Genomic DNA, 24,075 nt, shown 5'->3' with positions numbered 1-24,075 from the left:
ATATATTTTAAAGCGAACATTTGTAACTCATATCTTTGCTTCTGGGGGTCCCTGGAACAAAATATTTTACTGCTGTCTGATATCTGCTATTTTTGAATAGCCAAAGAAATCAAAAATGACCTGAGATGCGTTCCCGGATTGAATGGGTTAAGTAGCTTGTAGAAAGATCCCCCTTTTTTGTCTTCAACCTTGAGTTCATACGGAGGCAGTATACAGTAAGTACCAAGTCCTCGCCTGACAATGCCTGGCAATACACACTCAACAATGCATTTTGCTATGGGCTATAAGAAATCACTCACTGCACAGTGACATACTGTATACTGGCAGACATGATACAGGGACAATAGAAACATGGGGCAGGGCAGGACAATGGATTAACACACATCTCAACATACTGTTCATATTCAGTAGTAGGGCACACACTGCTGTCTGGAAACATTACTCTCTGTTCTGCACCATAATACAATCATGTGCAACAGTATCTGATCCAATATGTCTAATCTCTGCCCAAAGAGCATGCAAGACAAATAGTTAAATTAATGTGGCAACTGTAATCTCTTCCATGCACTCTAATACACAATTATATTATTACTGAATAATTGGCTTTTGATACTTATTGATGTGGGTTTCAGAATAGATAAACAATAATAACATTCACCTTGGCTTCCACTACTCTGCTGTGCTGGGACAATGTCCACTGATGAGCAAGCAAACACTTTATTGCTTAGGCAGGAACTCTGTCTTTAGAATGGCTTCTCTTCCCTTCGCACTTTTATCCTTTTCGAATAAAACCGTGTCTCAGAGCTCATCTTAGCAAATGCTGACCTTTCAAGATAGGACCAAAAGAGATTTATAGCACTTTACACATAGAGCACCATAGATCACTTTGAGCACTGTGACAATTTCATTGAATCAGGCAGGAATTGGAAACTTATTTTGTTTATGCCATTTTTTGTCTCAAGCTTTGGCAATATCTATTGATAGCTGTAGATTTTGAAAAATGACCCATGCAGGATCAAGGCTGCATGCCCATATTAGAAGTTTGCTAGTAGTGAGGAAAGAGAATTGGGTGGTAGCAGGAATCTGTATCTTGTGGCCCACAGCCCAGCACACAAGCACTAATAAATTATAAATCAATTACCTGCACTTGGCTGCCACATTTTCTTTAATCTCAGCTTTTTACTTGACTAAATGCTGCATACTTCTCATTTTACTTCCTGTTGAATTGGAACTGGGGGTTGATACCTACCTGGGGAATGCTCATATCTAATCGTACCCTGGCCAATGAGTCAGACGAGCTTGAATGAGCTGAGAGATCTCAGCAAGGGCTCATTCATTACAAGGTTGTTGCTGTTATCTTGACAGACTCTGTTTGAGGATTTTTACAATGCACAGACTCCACTGCATTCTGAAAACCACTACATCCACAGGCTTTAGGCTCCACTTAATCAAGATTGTTTCTTTTCATGGAACCTTTTCTTACAGCTAGTGCAGCCCAGAGTTCTCTTCACCCTACTATCCAGTATAGAGAGAGATAAACGTAATAGGCTTGATAGGCGGTCCCCCCTGGGTTTCTTCTTCTTTGTTTTAATGAAAGTGTTTAGCATTTTCAATTCCCTCTCAAAATCATGATCACATGGTCATATCTGAAAATAATTTCAGTTCACTTAAGAATACCCACAATTAAGTGAGACAGACAGACAGACAGACAGACAGACAGACAGACAGACAGACAGACAGACAGACAGACAGACAGACAGACAGACAGACAGACAGACAGACAGACAGACATATCCTTTAGTCCTGCCACTGTAGCCTGGTTCCAGACGAATCTGCCATTGCAAAATTGCATCGCACTTTAGCCCTCGGCAGATTAGGTCTGGCCCCCCTCAATAGAGATTTCATTTCTCTCCCTCCGAAGTCGTGAGGGACCAATCAGGGCCCAGTATCCAAATGTGGGCGGGCTTATCACCTTATTTGGAGCAATGACGTACAATGCAGGAGACTCATTTTCAGTATCGGCATCGGTAGTAAACGCGTTAGAAAATATTTATTTTCTAAAAGACGAACAAACAATTGCCCTTTAAAGCTTTTGTTGGAAAGAAAGATGTGTTAAGAATAGTTTAATTAAATACTAAATACGAGTGGAGCTAGCTTTCGTTGTTTACTATTTCAGCACTGACGCTTGTGTGTGACGTACTGTAGCAGGAAGCACTGCTCTGATTGGTTTTAGGTCTAACCAATAGAGTCCGTTTGGATCTTTTTGTAACCGCCCCTTGGAAAAATAGGGACCAGACTAATATCCACGCAGTGTGTCGTGTGATATTGTCTGGCCACGCGAGGCTACTGCCACTGGGCACTTCAGGAGTTAACGGAACAATGGCCACTAGAGTGTATTGACTTTGCACTGAGGGGGCCACGTGATTGCTGTTGTTGTGTACTGTGCACTACCGACATCTAATACCTTTTATGCAGTCTTTTATGCTTTACTAGCATACCAAACAGTACTTATATACCAGTTGATAAGAGGGGTCCCATTGTGCTGCCTGTAGAGGAGAGGCACGTCAGGATTGGTGGTGGTGGTGTGTGTGGGGAGAGTGTTGTTCTTGGAGCCCGCTCTTCAGTGAGACACGTGGCAGCTTACCTCATACTGTGTTCATTCTGATTCAGTCATTCTAATGAAGATATACCAAAGGACCTCTCCCAGTGGGGAATATACTGGGCTGTTGCTGACAGTGTTGCTGCAAGCTCGCCTGTTGAGTGCCATTCTGCATCACATTTCAACCCCCCCCCACAATCACACACACAGACACACAGACACACACACACACACACACACACACACACACACACACACACACACACACACACACACACACACACACACACACACACACATGCACGAAACACAATTCAGCCCTCTCCTGTTCGCGTGAACTTTCTTTATTGCTCATATCAATGACTAACTTATACTCTATGATTCTACAGTACGTCTTTTTCAGGAAACATCCCTTAGTGGAGGCCTTCAACTTCAATTCTGTATGCACAATGGCTCCCTCTGAACACATTGCCATTATCTGAACAGAACAGAAGCGCCGTACGCGGCGCGTCCTTAAGAGTTCACCAGCTGTGTTACTGGACACGGGCCAGCTGCCCGAGTTGCTTTGAGGAAAACATGACGTTCTTATTTTCGAAATGTGAAAGAGGCAGTGCTCTGAAAACACTGACCCGATTCCAAATGTGCTGTCATAAGTTATGTCTTGAAAGCAATCATAAGCTGGTGTTATAGTGCTAGACGGTGCCCACGCACACTTCCTTTTGCACGGCATGCTATTCTAACACCAGCGGCTCTCACAATGCCTCTGGTGGTGTGTTTCTTTTTTTTTTTTGGCTTTACTTGTGGCCCACGTTTTGACAAATCCCATTAAAGCTCTTGACAGTGTCAAAGCACAGGATCCCAGCTATGCAAATGACTCTTCTTCGGGGCACAGTGTGCCAAGAAATACTGGAGTGCAGTACCCTCCAGTGCAATATGTCAGACTGCTGGCTTTTTCCTGCTTAAATGATATCCCCAAACGCTATGGTGCCGATGGGTCACTGGCTATTTGACCCAGCTGGAATTCCTGTTTCTGGACAATGGAGAGACAGACATAGTAAAATCAGGAGTGTTCATTTATACAAATGTAACCAATTGGACCTGTGTTAATTTAACTCTGAACCTGAACGTGTATACAAATGTATACCAAATGGACCCATAAGGTATACATGTGGACCCAAAGGGTCCATTTGATTACATTTGCTCATCAGAGTCAGAGTTGAATTAAAGCTAAGGATTTTATTGTGTAGGAGTCGTCATATTCTAAATCCGAGTTTTAAAAACTCCAAGGCAGGGTTGCCTGGGCAACTGGAATCGGCGGGTAGCGCAGAGAGCTCTCTGATTGTGTACACACAGCACACTCCTGTGGGTTTTTTGTGTGTCTAACTTCCCGCTGCTTAAATCCTCAAGTGTAATTGTGAAATATTCCCTGTGTGTGTACAGTAGATATAGGTTGAATGAGGTATATATATATAGGTGCCTTTTTTGTGTGTGGTCATTTTCATTATCAGCATTAGTACTGATTTCTTTGTCAATTAAAATAAGGATACATTTATTAATTCCATAAGAATGTGAAATCCTTTTTTTTTTTTTTGGCATATGATATATGATATTAAATATTTTTTCTTTGATAAGAGATACATTTTTATTTCAAGTAGGCCCACAAGAGCAACATGCATGGCAGTGATAGTAAATCTCACGATCAACAGTCCAAGTAATTGTTTGACATCCTATTTACACACAATTTAGCATTTGTTGAATAGAAATTACATTTTTCCTGGATTGCATTGGGGGCCTATTAGGTTCCTGATGTGGTCATTGTCTGCTTCAGTTTTGTGTCCTCAACCAAATCTAATTTCATGGACAGAAGACCCTGCGATTGAGCAATCTCAAGTGCCACATTAACAGTAATTTCTAAACAAGGGGTAGGGGGGAAACAGTGCTCCCCCTGTTTAATAGTATGCAGAATTATGCTTTGTTCACATGGCCCCATCTGCTTAAGCCTGTCTCCACAGGGAATCCCCTACTGGCCTGTATTGTCCAGATATAGCTATTGCAGTGCCCATTCACTTGAAATAAACAGAACTACAGCTATACTTTTGACCCCTTCCCGAGAGGGATAAAAAAATATAAACGTTACAGGGTGCTGTCGTGAGTTACAAAGAATTAATGGTGCCAACTAGATGAGTTTTGTTTCAGTGTGTTTTTTTTGTTGATATTTTAGTTCTGCATAATATTCAAGAACTGTCCAGTACTGACTGCAGCTCTATAGATTGGGTGTAATTACATGAAGACTGACTAATCTAATTCAAAATGTGTGTATTGATATGGAAGGCAATGAAAATCCCAGATCTACAAGATCACAACACAATGTGTAGTGACACATTGTGAGGTTGAAGATCAGCTATTTTCACTATTTGACGTACCAGGAAGTATATTGGGTTAAGAGAGTGACAAAAGCATCCGTCATCTCTACTCCTCTGCTGCCCAAAGCTGAATTAAACACCCCAAAGGTGGAAGGGGAGATAAGGTGGTATGGATCACTGCACCACAACCTTCGCTTTTGAGGATGTCACCAGGCCAAATAAGCCACCTGTTATACATGGAATGATGATTAGAGACTTCAGTGTGTGTGTGTGTGTGTGTGTGTGTGTGTGTGTGTGTGTGTGTGTGTGTGTGTGTGTGTGGGGGGGTGGGGGGGGGGGGGGGGGGGGGTGTGCGTGCGTGTTAATGGCAGTGACTGCTACAGTGGCAGGTTTGTTTGTTCCCATATAGCTAAGGGTGAATAAATGTGTCCTCCTCATTGTTTGTCTTTCCCATTGATCCCCAGGTATCTATCAAAGGCATAGTCTGTGTCTAATTAATTAGTTATTTCAGGAAGTTATTATATGGAACATCTCTCCAGGAGCTCATTTGTATTTAATTTGTTGTTACCCATTGTCATCTTTGATTTCCATAGCAACATTGGCACGGTTTTGTCATGTTAATCAATTCAAGTATTAGTATTAGTTTGGCACCATTATTTTCATTGTTTGATCTTCACTTGATAAATCAAGAGCTACACAATGAAACCTCTTTATATTTTTACGCAGGAATGAGAATCACTTCATTCGCAAATGTTTGAACATGAAAATAATTTGGCTTGGCAGGTTGCCAAGCACACGTAAGCACCACAAAATATCAAATTATTATAGTCTTAAAAATATAATAGATACGGTATATTACATCACTTTGCTGTTTTGATTCTTGCAGTTTATAGCATAGCAAAATTGTATCATCAAGTCTGAAGGTTCATGACATAGATTGCAATATAGTCACATAGACATTCCATCAACAATGACTATCTGTGACAGGATTTAAATTTAGTCAGCATACCTCTGGCCCTCTCTATGACACTCTCAATATAGTACTAGTACCATCTCAAACTCATGTCTTGAACATTTGCAACTTCTAAAGTAATACCACATTAGATTTTTCAAATCGATTAATTGTATGGGGCTTTATTGATCTCACACATTATTAGTATTTATTGTCTCCGCCAGGCCGAAAGGCATGGCGAGAGAGTATGTTTTGCCGTCCGTCCGTCCGTCCGTCCGTCCCTCCGTCCGTGTGTCCTGTCCGTCTGCGGACAGCTAATCTCCGGCACCGTTGGCCCGGTCGCTGCGAAACTTTGCACACACACTCCCTGGATGCCAATTCAGAACCTCTGCCCCACATTTTTCACATGGCCCTGTTATAGCACCACCAGGAGGCCGATTTGTGCAAAACCCATTTTTTCATATTACTCCTACAGATTTTATCCAACCGTCATGCAAATTGGTACACAGTATCTCTATAGTCATGTGATTAACCCGGATCTGTCCAATTTCCCATATTCCATCCTAAGGTTGGCTTCCAAAGTTTGCAGGATTGGTCCGTTTTGAACAAAATGCCTCAAATCATGAACACAGCTTGCGATTTCCGTGAAATTTCACACGCACATTCCCACTAGGCCGAGGAAGAAATGCCACCCTTTTCACATTGGCCTATTATAGCACCACCAGGAGGCCACAATAACGTACCTGACCTGGTGGAGACCTGTGCTCCGAGGAGCACTTTTTCTAGTTTTAATTATATTATATTTATATTTGTCTCCGCCAGGCCGAAAGGCATGGTGAGAGTATGTTTTACCCCCTGTCCGTCCGTCCGTGTGTTTGACCGTGTGTCTGTGTGTCCATGTGTCATTCTGTCGTTCTGTGTACAGCTAATCTCCGGCACCGTTGGCTTGATCGCAGCGAAACTGTGCACACACACTCCCTGGATGCCAGAGCAGAACCTCTGCCCCAAAATGTTCACATGGGCCTGTTATAGCACCACCAGGAGGCCGCTTTTTGCAAAACATTTTTTGACAGTACTCCTACAGATTTTATCCAAACATCATGCAAATCAGTACACAGTATCGCTATAGTCATGTGATCAACACGGACCTGTCCGATTTTCCATATTCCATCCTGATTGGCTACGGTTGGCTTCCAAAGTTTGCAGGATTCGTCCGTTTTGAACAAAATGCCTCAAATCATGAATGTGAGATTTCACACACACATTCCCACTAGGCCGAGGAAGAAATGCCACTTAAAATCTTTCAAATCAGCCTCATGGTGGCGCTATAAAAGGCTGATTTGTGTTTTTAACTATAACTGCACCGATCTGCGTGAAACTTTGCACGCACACTCCCTAGAGGCCAAGGAAAATCATCTGCCCTGCATTTTTCACATTTGCCTTTCATAGCGCCACCAGGAGGCCGACTTATGTAAAACAGATTTTTTTATATTAAGCCTTCAGATTTTATCAAAATTTCACCTAAATTGGTACACAGGATCTCTATAGTCATGTAATCAAGATGGATCTGTTTAATTTTTCATATTAATCAGGATGGATTGGCTAACATTTGACATTTAAAGTTTGCAGGAGTGTCCCGTTTTGAACAAAGTGCCACAAATCATGAACGCAGCGTCCGATTGCGGTGACACTTCGCACGCACATTCGCACTACGTTGAAGAACAACTGCCACCCTTTTAACACATCGGGTGCCAAACACGGTCTGAACCGTGTTTTCACAGAGTAGCGCTTTGGTGCCGAACACGGTCTGAACCGTGTTTTCAGTCTTTTCGTTTTTTTTGTTTTTTTCCACACGGGAGGGGCTGGAGCAGCTCTGGAATCACCCGTGGTGATTCTGAGAAGGAAAGGACAGATGGATCACCGTGTCAAAAAACATGGCTCCCATCCACTTCCGTTCTATTTCCTTCTCTAAAACCCCTATAACTCCGAAACGTTTTACGCTGGGGAAAACGACTCATTTTGTATGCACGATCGCTCCGCCATTGTTACTCGTGTGAGAGATGTTATCGTTCCAGGCGTTAGCCAGGACCATCGGGCAAAATGGAGGCATGCTTTTTTTCACATGGAATGCACGTCGTGGAGTCTACAGTTTAAACAGCGCTGCGCAGCTCAACGGTGAGATTTCGGCACCGAACGTATTCTGTCATTATAAAATGCTGGCACCCAATGTGTTAACATTGCCCTATTGGAAGCCGATTTTTGCAACACTTTCTTTTTTATATTACTCCTACAAATTTTGTCCAAACATCATGCACATCGGTACCCATTATCTCTATAGTCAAGTGATCAAGATTGTTCTGTCCGATTTTTCATATTCCATCCTGATTGGCCAATTCCGAACATTACTGGCCCACAATAACCTTCCTGACCTGGCGGAGACCTGTGCTCCGAGGAGCACTTTTTCTAGTTTTCTTTTCTTTTTTAATTTATTTGTCATATCTAGTATTGCTGTTGTTATTGTTATTGGGTTGCTGTTAGCACAATCCTTGCATTAGCACGGACCTTGCCACACCAGCTGCTTGTACCGGTTTGAGTACAACAAATAAACTCAGACGGCTCAAACATGACAGTGAGTGGATCAGAGAATTGTGGTGACATTTGCATTAGAGCAGGAGAAGATTCTGCATGCCAGAAGAGTCCTAGAAATAAACTGTAAATGAAATATGCTGTAGATCATGAAACAACATAAGTACTGTATATATTTAGAGAGAGAGAGACTGTGTGTGTGTGTGTGTGTGTGTGTGTGTGTGTGTGTGTGTGTGTGTGTGTGTGTGTGTGTGTGTGTGTGTGTGTGTGTGTGTGTGTGTGTGTGTGTGTGTGTGTGTGTGTGTGTGTGTGTTAGTTCAAAGTAACTCTAGGAAAGGCTGTGCTGGGACTCCCCCACAACAGTGATAATCTAAACATACCATCAACTTACCTATCTATATGATTATTATTAATATTTAACTTATGGGCAGCGAAGAGCGGATCAATCACAACTCAACTTAACTGACAGGCTGGGGGAGATCCTGTTTGCTCTTGAGACCAGTCTTCATCTTTACACAGAAGGTATTTATCGTCAAATAGCTGCTGAATTCAGCCCTTTTTAAGTCAATTTAAATAGAGATCTCACAATGCTGCTCCCAACAGTAATTGATATTGATCTTGTTCCGTTTCATTGTAATGACAATACACCTCATTGTGATAGGCTGTGCCTGTGTGTAAAGAAGTGATCATTGAGCACATCCTGTCCCTGACTGCAGCAGGCTATGTTCCAGACACCTCTAATAATGCAAGCGTGGATCTAAAGCAATTGGGTTTGATTGCATTTATTTGGGCATAACTACGTTTAGTTCATTATTGCCCTAGGCAAATGTGTGAGCCTAGGTGCAGGTTCCGCTACTGCACATTGTTCAAACAGGCATACTGTATATTGACATTATACGCTGTTATGATCAGCATAATCTTTTTTTATTTTACATACATCACACATATGATACCATCTGGCTGATCTCTCTCATGTCATCGTGTGTGTGTGTGTGTGTGTGTGTGTGTGTGTGTGTGTGTGTGTGTGTGTGTGCGTGTGCGTGCGCAGAGGTGTTTTTTTTTACTGGGGGGAAGCTATACACTTTCTACACCATTTTATGTGATGACTAGTTTGACGCGTAGTAACGTCAGGCTGTAGTTCTAGATGCTTCTTGTCGAGCAAGCAGCAAGTACTTGTGACGGTGGTGTGCAGAGTGTGTACTGTACATTATCTTCTATCTCTCTTCTATCTCTAACTTGTCTGTCGCTCTAATTTAGCAATGGTGCGAATGTGCTGCGTTGTCGGATGCAATAGCAAGTGTTCAGACGTTGGAGTTAAAATGACACATTTCCAACTTGGAAGCAAAACTACGGAGATCAGATGTCGGAGATATCAAATAAACGTTGGCTTGGGTGTCAGCTGTATGACGAAATAACAACATGGGGAACAACATTCCCAAACACATACTACTGTAGGCTCTCTACCCGTGCTCAGACGAGCATGACAGCATACAATCAAAATATGAAAATCAGCTGTGCTGATCAGACGGAGTCTCGCAGAGCAGTACCGGCTAAGTAGTTGGACTAGCAGTTTGCATGGGAAGTTTGCAGTCGTAGTAGCTAAATCTAGCATTATTTACTTTTTTTAAAAATTTCTATCGAATATCTTAAATACAATGAGATTGAGCTAACGGTTAAGTTTTGTTTCTCTATGTGTCCAGTCTGAGAAAGGTTGTCTAGCGTGGCTCACAGTGGCTGACAGAGGGGCTCACGGTGGCTGAGTAAACAGGGACTCTGTCTGTCTGTCAGATGGACCCCAGGATAGAGATAACACTTGCAGAAAGGTTGTGATTTTGATGGTAACTGTATAATCGCAATATTACACTCGAGGTAGGGTGTTTACATCATGATTATAGCTGCTTCCTTATTTATAACTGTCGTCACAGTGAGTCATAGCCACGTCAAACAAGATGGTGACTGGAACTACATCATCCTGGGCGAGTCTCCGCCCTTTGCCCGTTCCTTATAGGCTATCATACATGTAGCAGGAGGGACAGCGAGTTCCAAAAGCGGCACCGGCAACCTCCGCTGTGGTGCAGCCCCTAACTGAGGAGAATGTCACCTAAATGGAGCTGTGTACATAAGTCATCTTTCTCTGCACATAAAATCATATTACAAGTGAGCAAACATTGATCATTGGCTGCAATTTAAGAAGAAAATATAGATGGGTAAAGTGACGATCGTTAATGATTTTTGTCATAAATGCTCGTGTAAATATCATCGGCTTGCCCATCAAGGGTAACAAGTGAGACACTTATCAATACACAATAGTCAATGTTGGCAGTAAAAATAGTTGGTTTCTATTGTGTTTCAGCCCTAATAGAAAATGAATGAATCACAATGCAAAGCTCCACATTAATGTATAGCCTATTGGTTTTGTGGTCATGCTGTTTGCACAAGACTAGATGGGATCCTCATGGGGTTTATAATTTTATCCTAACCTCTGTTTATTTCACAGGAAATTTGGAAAGTGTCCAATCGTACCTCCAACAGCCAATGGCCATGGTCCTACTGGGTCCCAATGTGTATCCCCAATCAAATTATCCTTCTCCAAAACATGGTGTGGATGTTCATGTACAGACGTAGCCATTTCAGCCATATGAACCCTAGCATTTGGCGAAAAATGTGTGAACACTCTGAAAAACTAGCTGATATACAAGCTCACATCACAATGCATTGCAAAGTAGGACACTAAGTACAGACTACTGGGTGACCCCAGGCAACGAAGTATAGGGTAAAGTGGTTAATTATGCGTCTCGGTTCCATCCATGGTACACGAAAGTCATTACGCAGATCTTACTGTATTGGAAATCGCATATTGCAGCACAGTACATCATGCCTTATAGCCTGAGTTCTATATCGTTGCTTCGGATGGAAACCTTAGTACTGTATGTCCAGAATGTCATTACTTTTCAGGAAATGGCATGACAACTCTCAGAAATAGTGAAAATAGCAGACCTACAAGCTCACAATGCTTTGCGATTATTGTTGTAGATCAGCTATTTTCACTTCTTTTGCTTGACACTGTGGTATAACGAAGTAGGCCATTAAGTGAAGAAAAAACGTAAAAAGGTGAAATATGGACACACAAGGTTTCTGCCCTACAGCGACGATAATTATACTTAGTTCCACGCAGTGTTGCTCAACAAACATAGCCGTCGCGCAACTAAGTATAAATCAGCATTTGACACACATTTTGTTTGGCTGTCTGTAGAATGCCTAAAATATCAAATGATACCTTAGAAAAATCAATAACCAAATGAAATGCAAAAATCTGTGCCTCAAGCAAAATGTCATACATAAAATAGATTAGCTACAGCAATCTAGCAAGGCAATTAATGGGCATGCACAATAATATGCATGTGCAACTACTGTGTGACTTCATCAAGCAACGATCCAAGCACAGAAGGAACTGCTGGTAAAACCGAGAGCTTGTCACAGCTTATCATGGATTATGTGCTTGTTTAATAATAATTAATTATTAGTTAAATAAAGGGGTAAGCTTTCTGAAATTAACAGCCGATATTCACTGCAATGTTTTTCAAGGTTTTATAAATAGGACATACTGTAGAGGGGGAAACAGCTGCTCAGATAGTTGCAAGGTGAGAAACAGGAGAAAAAAATATAAAATACTAATTATAATATAATGGTAAGAATTTATTGTAAAAACAAAAGCCAAAGTGATAAGAATAACTGATAAGAATAAAAACACATGCTTACCCCAGGTATGCTGAGTACAAAAAAGCAATAGACCTATGTTTTGCCCCAAAAGTACATTTTAAAATAAAATACCAAATAATTAAATGAAAAACATATTTTCATGTACAGTATGTCTGTTGTTGGAGTCGATCAGTTTATGTGTTGTGTTAGAGGCTTGATTGGTTAAACTGTATGCAGCTGGTATACAGATGGGCCCGATTACCATGGAAACCGGAGGCACAGCTGTGCAAATTCTTTACCTTAGTTACGATGCTACCGTCTCAATTCATCCTTTTGGACAAAACATGTTTATAGGGACATTCCTAACTAGATATCAGGTGACACAGAGCTTCCTTTCAAGTGAAGACTGGAGCTTATTTACATCATAGTTAGTGGTGGGAAATCAGATTAACTAGGGCTTGCTGGAGGACAATTAATGCATTTGTCTGGAGGACAATTCAACAGTAATGTATACCTAAATGTTGTTTTTCATCCTGTGCTTATGATGCTGACCACCTGCATTAGAGTAAAAACATCCCGCGCCCACCACATTTTTGTTGGGTCCCATGGGACCGGCGGTAACCCAATCCCGTTGCAGACCTCTTTATGGAGCAGAAGACATTACTACTACTATAGTTGTCGCTTTCGTTCATACACGTAACGAGTGTGAACTTGAGCGTATCAGAGCAACGGATGTATTTCGTTCTAGTCATATCACATAGATTTACATCTATGTAATATAATGGAATCAAAGCTGGAAACATGCCCTTTCCCCCCATTCTGCTGCTATACTGTACTATCTCCACAGTGAAGTCCTTGAACTATTATTTCAAAGAAGACTAACGTGTGTGTGTGTGTGTGTGTGTGTGTGTGTGTGTGTGTGTGTGTGTGTGTGTGTGTGTGTGTGTGTGTGTGTGTGTGTGTGTGTGTGTGTGTGTGTGTGTGTGTGTGTGTGTGTGTGTGTGTGAATTGTTATTGATTATACCCTCACACCTTTACTACTAAATGGCACCTAAGCTGAGCTATTTTGAAAAGCTTTAATATCCTACATATAATTTGAGTAAGCTCTGTCGGTCGGTCTGTCTTGGTGTCTTGGTGTCTTGGGTCGTCTGTGCCCCAAACTGCGCATGTGTCGTTGCCAGGTTTCGCGCGCGAAACAAGCAGCAAGGTCTATGAAAACAAGGCCAAACGAAACGAACCCTACAAGCAACAAGGTCTATGAAAAGAAGGCCAAACGCAGCGCTTTCACACATATACCTTGCCTCTTGGAAAACAGCCGATCGACAAGCTCACAACGCGTCCCCACACCCACCTGCACTTTCACAACCAACGCCAAAACACACTACCACCAATATGGCCCCTAAACCGCTTACAATAGAACAACATGGCAACACCGTGCTTCTACACCATAGACCCCACCCACTCTCGCCAGAGAGACACATTTCGTGGCTGCCTCCGTGGTGTCTGGTGTGTGTGTGTGGGTGGGGGGGAGATGATCGCACCACAACTTCGGTCCGCGCGTGTGTGTGTGTTGGCGACGGCCGACGGGGAACGGCTCCGCCTGTTAGATCTTTATGTGCGCGGGTGTTTGTGGGTGTTCTGTTCCTCCACGACGGGATGTGCGTGTGTGTGTACACACTACACCATTGGTTCTCAAAGTGGGGTCCGGGGACCCCCAGGGGTCCTTGAGGGAGTTCCAGGGGGTCCCCAGCTAAATGATAGATTAGGCACCAAATGGACCCTTATGGGTCTGTAACTCTGACAGTGTACAAATGGAACCAAATGGACTCTAACGGGTCCATTTGGTTCCATTTGTACACTCTCACAGTTACATTAACATACATTTTACCATATAAACTGGGGTCCAAGGGATAGAAATGCCATTAAATGGGGGTCCGTAGCCCTAATGTCAAACTGGGGGGTCCTTGAAATTAAAATGGTTGACATTCACTGCTAGAGCCGTACAAAAATCTTCTCTTATGGGGGTCCCTCGCATATCTTTTCAAATGGGGGTCCGCGGGCTAACAACTGTCAATTTGGGGGTCCTTGCCATGAAAAAGTTTGAGAACCACTGCACTACACTGTACAAACTCACTTTCGATCCCTGATAAACTGTCTGTTCTCACCGCATAAGCCAAACTGCACACTTTGGGTGCTCATATCCCCCTACGGGTATGGTCTAGTGCAATTAAACTGAACAGAGCACACTGTAGGTTGCAAGATTGTCATGCTGAACCCCATTTTCTGTCGAGCAATGTTCCCAGCTATGTCCCTTTGTGTTTATAGCTGATACAGGACAGAATTTGACGTTAGCTTTCTAATTCTCATTCTGGTTTTCAGAGTCTGTTCATGCAGAAACTATACGAGGTCATTTTGTGTATTTCAGTGTCTTTGCTGAAGACTGGAATCATGTTTCTCCCCTCCACATCAGTTGCCATTATGATGTCTGATTATGATTATGATTGCATTCATTACTATGATTGCGATGGGCCCTGCTTAATTTATACTCTGACGTGCAACTGTGTCACATGCTGAAAATAGCTTAACTACAAGTTATGCTATGCCGTGTGTTGTGAACTTGTAGATTGGCTATTTTCAGCAAGCGACACCATCATACACCAAACTATAAATCAGGCTTTCCTCTCCAGGTCTCTGATGTTTTCACTTGGTAATGTTTTCAAGACTGTTAGCACTGTGGGGTTTAGTAATGTCTTCAGGACTGCCCTGTACCTGTTGACCACAGCGTCAGGTATTTCACTACATAACGCCTACTACTTCTCTCCGTTTCTTTCCCTCTCTTCCGATTCTCTCTCTACTCTAATATTTTTGAGCGGTGTAACCGCTCCTATAAGAGGGTTTAGGACCCATTCGTGGCGAACGTTTTTCTTTCCGTCGTGAAAATTTGTCTTTCGCTTTGACGCCATGCTGTGGAAAACACGCCCATAGGCTAAGCTCTGCAGGACGTGCCGTGATTGGCTAGCGAGACACATGATGAAATTAACTTCAAACTTCGCAGACGTGCTGTGATTGGCTAGCGAGACACATGATGAAATTAATAATAATGTAAAAAATGTAAGCACGTCACTTCGCAGGACGTGCTGTGATTGGCTACCGAGATGCATGATGAAATTAATAACTCATAAATAGCACCGCTCACTTCACACTGGGTGTGATTTTTATTTATTCCCTGTGTTGCCATGGTCTTTTCATAACAGGACTGGGATCCATCAACCTATAGAATGAGACATAGAAGAAATAGGACATAAAGGCACACGGTAGTGGTTGTTTAGTGAAATGACCGAGGGAGGTAATGGAGGCTGAGAGATTGGATGTATGATGGGGACTTGTGGCAGAAACTACTGAAAGCTCTAGCTGAGACTTTGACACATTCAGAGAGGCTATAACCATAACACTCAATGGTCTGTCTCCTCTATCTTTAGCCCCCTGTCTACTCTTCTATTTAAATTACAAAAACAACCATTCTACTGGTGCATTTTTTGACGGTGATTGTGATCTCCATTAGATTATGTCAGAATGGTCACAGTCCATAGAATGTCCATAGGTCTGCCCTCTGTGTTCTGTAGACTGACAACTATCCTAACTTAAGCATCACGCACGCACGCACGTGTGCTCACACACACAGGGGCGTAGCACAACATTCTGGGCCCTGGGACGACGAGGAGTCTCTGTGGGCCCCTCTCTTAGCATCTTTTGAAAATGTTTTGCAAATAATTGAGCCAACAACTGTAGACATGAATCTGTTGGGGAATTGTGGGTAGCCTGTACAAAAACATAACATTATTTCATTTTATAACTGTAAACTTGCAACATGATATGATATGCTATCTTTCCTTTCCTTTCCTTTCCTTTCCTTTCCTTTCCTTTCCTTTCCTTTCCTTTCCTTTCCTTTCCTTTCCTTTCCTTTCCTTTCCTTTCCTTTTCTTGCACCGACCGATATGCCATGTATGGAGATCTCTGTATCTGTCAGTCCTTGTCCTTTTAAGGCCATATATGAAGATCCCTGATGTCATCAGTATATGCCCAATTATGGGCATGCCCCCTTTTGTGCACATATATGGAGCTGGCTGATTTGTTTGCGCCTGATGCCATGACAACACATTGAGGTTAGAAAACACACTCCATATTTGGGCTTGGTTATGGCTGAGTCATAGTGGCATGAGCGTGACGACGAGGCCCGCCCGCCGACTGGCCCTCCCTTAAGCCAATTTTGATATAGGATACACAGTAATCAATGTATTTGTCCCTTGTGCAAAGACTAAGGAGATGGCTGAAACTCCTAGCTTGAAAAGGCCAGCTCAGCAGTTCAGAAACCACATTGTGCCAAGAATCACAGGCCAATGCCACAGTTGACCCTGTTGGCTTAAAAAGGCCAGCTCAGCAGAAGCAAAACTGAGAAAAAGGTTTAACACCTTACACCAAGCTGTAAACAGTACATGATAATTTCTCCAACTATTGCAGTTGTTTCCAAGTGGTAAAAGTCATACATTATGCATGATGAAACAGGCGCGTGTGCATGCGCACACGCGGCGGCAGCGGAAACACTGATGTTATGGGATTATGGGACTCCGGTTATGGGATTCAAAGAGGCATTATGCCTATCAACGAATCATTAGCATGCAATATACTGTATGGTTGTGCTGAGTTTGCAAAGTGAGTGCATACACATCATTAGATAATGTGTTTTCTAACAATGTTACTGGGATTCAAAGAAGAAGAAAAAGGTTCCCAGCAGGCATAGTGAGACCTAGAGAGAGACATCGGGAGAAACCAGCAATTCTGTACAATCTAAGTACAGTACAATAAAATAATTACAGTGAAAGGTCACTCTAATTATTGTATTTAAAAAACTCGGCTGTATCAGTAAATGCTAAATTAAGACTTTAGCTGATGCTATAAGCATCATGTATATGTGGTTGCCATGACAACGTCAGATGTCAAAAGTTCACGTAGATTCTGTGCCTTTAAAAGTTGAAGTAAAATGGTATTACATTTACGTGGTACTTTTGGATCATTTATGAAAGAAGGACTGATTTATTATTTACTCTCTCTGTGTTTGTTTTGATTTAGAAATACATTTGTTTTAAGTGACATGTTTTTATTCACAAGTAAAGAGAGCGGGTTAGTTACCTGTGCGGGCATTTTGAGATTCCGGTATATTGTTCTCTACATCTGATGAAATGGAGGTGCACTGGGAGAGAGAGAGAATGTAATTATTCTACAGCTGGTATAATTGACACACACAGAGTATAACAAGAGATCTAATGTAATCGTTTATTGTTGTTCTTTACAGCTGAGAGGGACACAGAGAGAGAGTAACAAGAGACTTACTGTAACGTACCTGTTTATTAATTACAGCTGGTCAAAGGGCGCAATACGGTAAATAATTCATGTTATTGTGTATTGTGAAAACCACTTTGTAAGAGAAACGCAACAAAGTGATTTGTAGTGTAAAACGTATATTGTACTAGGTGGTGTGAATGTTGTTTCCACCTGGGTTTAAATGCAAGTATTGTATTATGTTATTATATCATTATAAGCCTGCTAATGCATACGTTCTACATGCAGACATATGCTTTGTGGTATTTTGATGTGAAAATATCTGAATGGAAATACTAACTACCTTTACAGTGGGGTTAATATGAAAGAGGGTATATGTGACAGAAATGTATTTCAGAGCTGAAATAAACTGTATTTGTTTTCGTTGTTATTTGATTTGTGCATTGAAACTGTGTTTTATTTGTGTCCTTTTAGTTTTCACGGTGTTTGTTTAATGTTCCTTGGAGTTGGAGGAATAAATGCACAAGAAAAACATCAGTATGATGCGTGGACCTCGTTCATGACCAGACGTGTACAGTAGTTACTGGTTCCTTTATTCCTTTAAGAAACATTGTCGTAGATGAGAACTAGAGGGAATTGAAACCAATAAGAATGCCTAGCAGCTATTATTTAATTATTTTTGTTTCACTTTTATGCAACCAGCATGCAGGTTATTACTGTTAGAACAATTTGTTGTTTAACTAGAACAGCTAGAACAAGTATCCACTTGCTAAAATCACTGCTGTGCATATAGAGTGCAAAATACCAGCAATTATGTTAGATTCTTAAGGTTAGCCCCACCCCCAGCTAAGTAGTGTGGGCGGGGCCTAGATGGGGAGTTGCATCCAGGCCATAGAGTTATAATATATCTAGAGAGCGGACAACCCCGCCCCCACCTATTAATTTCAATAGAAGTTGCATGAAGGCGCATGAAGCACCTGGAAGTACCTCTACTTCCTGGATTGGCTAATATTTTAACCATCATTCTAACATCTGAAAATGTATTGCAAAATAATCTCTAAAAATAAATGCATAAAGGAACTGGGAGACTAAGAGAAAAATCAATTGTGTGTGTGTGTGTGTGTGTGTGTGTGTGTGTGTGTGTGTGTGTGTGTGTGTGTGTGTGTGTGTGTGTGTGTGTGTGTGTGTGTGTGTGTGTGCGCGCGCTAATGGCAGTGACTGCGACAGTGGCAGGTTTGTTTGTTCCCATGTGTGTGTAAACTAACTTTTCAAAACCATGCCCAAACACCGTTGGCCACTCTAGAGTAAAATTGGACCGCCGCAAGTATGAAAATGCTTTTGAGATTTTTTAGTTGCCATGACACCATCACCAGTCATGGTGGATAACCTTGTTTACTGATAAGAGCACCACAATTACACATAAATCAATAAGTATATTCATTCTAACATCTGAACATGTTTTGCAAAAAAATCTCTATAAATAAATGCATAAAGGAACTTGGAGACTAAGAGAAAACTCAATTAAGTGTGTCTGTGTGTGTGTGTGCGCGTGTGTGACTGTGTTTGTGTGTGTGTGTCTGTGTGTGTGTGTGTGTGTGTGTGTGTGTGTGTGTGTGTGCACATGTGTATGTGTGTGTGTGCGTGCGTGTGTGTGCATTTGTGTGGTGGCTCAGCAAGTTAGTGCATAGGCCATTATGTGCCTTGTGAACACGGGGACCTTGGTTCCAATACAACCTCTGCCTTGTCTCACATGTTTATCCTCTCTATCTGTCCTTGGTTTCCTATCTCTCTACATTACATTACATCTCTACACTTATCTGAAATAAAATCTAAAAACAAAACAGTGAAACTCAGCACATAACATCGATGGCCATAATAACAGTTTAGACAACAATCAGAAGGCAAGCTAAGTAATTAACACCCGAGGTGTATTGTAAAGTCTAAAACATATTGCAAAGCTATATTATCAGGGGACTTCTTTTCCAAAACATTATGGTAACTGGTGAGGTGATGGGATTTAAGGGGTCATTCAGACCGCTGTGATTTTTCTCTGCAGTGTTTTAATGCTTAACCACGAGCATGCCAACGCCTCTATTCTGTGGGGAACATCCGCCAGAAATCAGAATGTACAAGTTCACAGCTTGTAGATCGTCCATGTCTGGCGAATACATTTGGTGTGGAAGGAAACACAGGCAGACCAAGTACAGAGCAACTCGGGTATAGAGGGTTTAAGTGGTTTATTCCCATCGTATGAGGTTGTTGTGCGCTGAAGAAGGCAAATCTACAAGCTCAAAACGCAGTGTATCTGCAAAGCTTGTAGATCGTCTATTTTCGGCGTGCGACAAGTTCATCTCGTTGCAAATCTTTGATCTGAACTCGGCTTTAGAGACATGTATGCTCGTTATAGCCTGGTAAACCCCCCTCCCTCCGGAAATCTCATTTGCATTTGGTTTCAGGAAGGAGGGTCTGGGATTGCTCACAGAGTAAAGCTGCCCGAACCACTGCGCATACGAACCAATCAGCGGCTGCTAGGGGCGGGATCATCCAATCACCTGCCTAGTAGCTTGAAAAAATGAAACTCCGTCTGTCATCGATTCTGCGCCCGGAGTGTCAGATGCAAGTACGCTGTGAAACAAAATGTGTGTCGCAAGCTTCTTCCATTTGACGGAGTGAGGTTATGCTCGTTACCCATGGGACCCATGTGGTATACTGATAAGCTCAACAATTATTAGAAATCAATGGACATCCTCAGATAGTACAGTTCCCATGGCAATACAGGATGATGGAAAATGCATTTCTCTATACAGCCAAACTGGTTTCTTATTGCATTTGCCTCTTTCTTTTGGAAAAGTATAGAGCATGCACATATATTATATATAGTCCAATTAAAGATTTAACCCAAAAAATCTATAACTTCATCAGTGTTATTGAATGAAATGTAGAACGTTTGTTCAGGCGAATGGGATTTACCATGGCCTCATGTTCAAGGGTGTCAGTTGAGCACTACTGGTATGTCGACAGGTGGTTGTACTTGCTCTCTTCCCCAATAGAGTCTCCTGAGGGTTTATTTTTGTCTGTAGTTACGTTTTTTTAAAGTCTCTGTTGATTGACCTTTTGACCCTTCTCGCTCTATTTTCCTTCTTATTTTGGTGGTTTGTAGTGTTTACTAGGGAATGTAACCAATACTGTATTACATTTTGTAAGTCACCCATTGGCCCTATTTGCTGTTGTTGTAGTTTTGAATACATTATTTCCAATTCATGCTTGTTCCCATTGTTTGGATTTATACAACCTGAGTAAATTGACTTTGTAGCAGTTGGCATATTGGCAATTTTGTAAGTGTGTCATATGAAAGCCTTTTCCAGTACAAATACATAATTTTCCAGATAACTTAAAATAAATGAATAAACCCAAACAGACAGATTTTAGTTTTAGTTAGTTTTCAATTAATTCCACCACCTAGACCTTGGAATATTCTCTGTGCAACCACAATCATCACCGCCACAAACACCATTCAGAACACTGTAGTTAAAGGGCTCGAAAGGGCCACAAAGAGATAATATTTTCTACCTTATAAACAAATAAATAATAGCATAATAATTTGGACATTTACACTTTAGAGGGACAAGGGCGTCAGCCATATTTGCAACTTTCGTGGATTTCAAAAGTATTACGTCTCTTGAATTTTACTTTAAAATTTTTAAACAATTTAACCTTTAACAATTTTACTAGAATTTTATGGTGAGTCCAAATAGTAAAGGGTGTGTATTGTTGACAGCTACTCTGCTGGGCCACTTTTCACCAACGTTTCTGTCAGCTCGCATTGCATTTTCAAAGACTACTATCATCCTGTGTCAGAAGGCCAAAGTAAATTGAACCAATTCTATGTTTGAAAAAAGAAGTGGATGTCTTATGGTGCTAGGTTATGGCCAATTTAAGACAATTATGCACACCATGATGCTCTTATAAAGGCAATATGACAGTTAAGTGGTTTCATTTTTAGACTGCAGTTCAAACAGAGGAAACGTGACTTGGAAAAGAATAGAAAAATCAAAACAGAACAGAACAAAAAACATAGACGTATGCCAAGGTGCTGACATACTGTTGCCACCTAAACTACCCTCCTGTCTTCTCCAGAAAGCCACTCCACCAGACTCAACCAACATCCTTACAAATAATAATAATATTTAATTATATAAATTATGAATTAATTAAAAACAGTTTCAGCAGCTTACCGTGGTGTACATAAGAATACAAATGAGCAATTATACAAATAGCAGTTATACATTGGAAATTATGCTAATTATATACGTATCTATGACATTTAAATTACATACCACTACACAAGAAGTCCCCAAATACCCCAGTAAAAATACCCACACATGACGGCGACAACACATGGGATTATCCCTTTCATCACGTACTAAGCCCTATTTCATAATTCTTTGTATGATGGCAAAATAGCAGATGTCCAAGCTTACAATCGATCCGGCTGTGATGCTTTGTGGGCTTGTAGATCTTCTATTTCTGCTATTTTTGACAATTTGCGTTTTTAATGTAGCAGATTGCATAACACCCATCTGTACATCAAATGAAATGATGCCTTAACTCAATAAACAATAACTTGACAAATTGTTGTCTTTCATTAAAAGCTGGTAAGATCAGTGGTTCTCAACCTTTTTGGCTGGCGACCCCCCCAAAAAGGGTGTTAGATGTGTGATTTTTTTTGATGAATCTTAGAATAGTAACAGCAAGATGCATCCACAGGCTGTTGAAAGCCACCGTTTCATGTTGCGACAGTTTGCTGTCACACTTCCTCGCTCTCTCTCTTCCTCTGAAAGATTTTACCTACTGTATCATACTAGAGGTTCAGGCCGCTGCGCGGCCCTCCCGTCTAGCCGCTGCGCGGGGCTCCCGTCTAGTAGCCTGGCCCGCACATCGGAGACAGAGACAGCAGAGCGTGTCGACGTTCATTGCAACACGGGTGTTTGTTTCGACACGCAAATCGAAAGCGAAACCTGACTGCAACATGCAAACCGAAAGCGAAGCGAGACCTAACTTGTTGGAGACCCAGACAGACAAACAGCTTGGAGACGCAAACTCTCTATTGTATATTAGGATGACTGTGCTTTTACTGAAATATTAAAAAATAAAACAAATGTATTAATTTTGTAATGCAGATTTTCATTTCACATTCAGAAAAGCACCTGGTGACCGCTCCAAATTATTTGCCGACCCCTCAGGGGGTCGCAACCCACAGGTTGAGAACCACTGATCTAGATAACCTAGAATAGACTAACTAATACTAACTACTTTCATTCAGTTCACAGTCAAATGTACATGAATATTCATGCTTTATGACAGTCCCACTCCCAATAAAATAATAAGTCATGCTTGCAGACGAGGGGTGAAGAGGGCCTCTGCACAGCGCTTTGTCACAGAGGGCAAGAAACACAAGTGTGTATTAGATTTATCTCCAGTCACGGTGTGAGGAAGAAAAGAAGAAAAACCTTCAAATGACACCTTGGCTAATCCCACACCTCTCCGCTAGAAGCGCATTGGATGAATAATGGCTCCGGATGCCCCTCTCGACAGTAAGACCCACTGGATGGACTGGGCTCACTTGCAACCGGGTCAGCCCAGTAGCCGAGGAAAAACAATTAGAGAAAACCTCCTCTTCCCCCCAGTGGGTTTAATGCATGTGGTGAGAGATAGGTTTTATAATAGATTTTTGTCCGTGTAAAATGAGATGCTGACCTCCAGGTCCAAGACTCTCAGAGACATCAGAGGAGTAGGACAGCACACTCCCTATGGGGGTTAAAGGATATTCATCCTGGACATCATTCTCTGGCTTGGTGTGAGTCATACTTTCAGCCATGACAGTTACTTCTCATGGCAGTTACCGCCAGTCAGCCTCTGTGGATGTCGAAAATAGAGATTTTATCTATGCAATTAAGTTTCTCTTTCCTTTTTTTAGTTGCCCTAACACCCTGGCAATTGTCCTTGGCTTTTTCTGCCCATAAAGTATCTGTTGAGTTTACTTTAGATGTGTTTAGATCATAATATCATTGACATTGAAGAAATGGTAGCATTACAGTGTCATAAAAAGTATTGTGGTTCTAGTTTGAGGTGAAATATTTTGCAGAAGGCAGTTCCCCCCTAAAAATCCATGTCAAAGTGTTATTGGCATTTTGAAAGCATACATTCTTCTTTTGGACAGAAGGAAATGTTTTTTTTTTTTCAGCTGAGTGGTAGAAGCGTTTTCGTATATGGGTTCCAAGTTCAACCTGTGTTTGACAAAGCCATGTAATTAAAGTGCTCCTGACATCCTAAGTTGAAAGAGTATACATGAAAGTGCTCCCAATTTGTCCCAAACTAAACACACGTCAGCAGTGTTTGAGGGCAATTCAGAAGGAGTTGGAATACATTTATACACACAAAAAATACTCAGTGTTAATTCTTCCATCTGTAACTCTGACAGTGCAGAAAGTGTACAAATGTGACCAAAGCTACAGCCGCGCTGTAGCTTCATTACTTTC

At 41.6% G+C, this 24,075-nt stretch overlaps 1 protein-coding gene across 1 annotated transcript in view; it reads left to right on the top strand.

The window, feature by feature from the left end:
- igsf21a (immunoglobin superfamily, member 21a) overlaps positions 1-24,075 on the top strand; it is a 281,998-nt gene that overhangs the window by 125,707 nt on the left and 132,216 nt on the right. The window lies entirely within an intron of this gene.

This window comes from Gymnoscopelus braueri, assembly GCF_963280865.1.
Source record: "Gymnoscopelus braueri genome assembly, chromosome: 3".
Classification (NCBI taxonomy): Eukaryota; Metazoa; Chordata; class Actinopteri; order Myctophiformes; family Myctophidae; genus Gymnoscopelus; species Gymnoscopelus braueri.
Note: the sequence above shows the minus strand (reverse complement) of the source record. Positions and strands in the feature narration are given on the sequence as shown.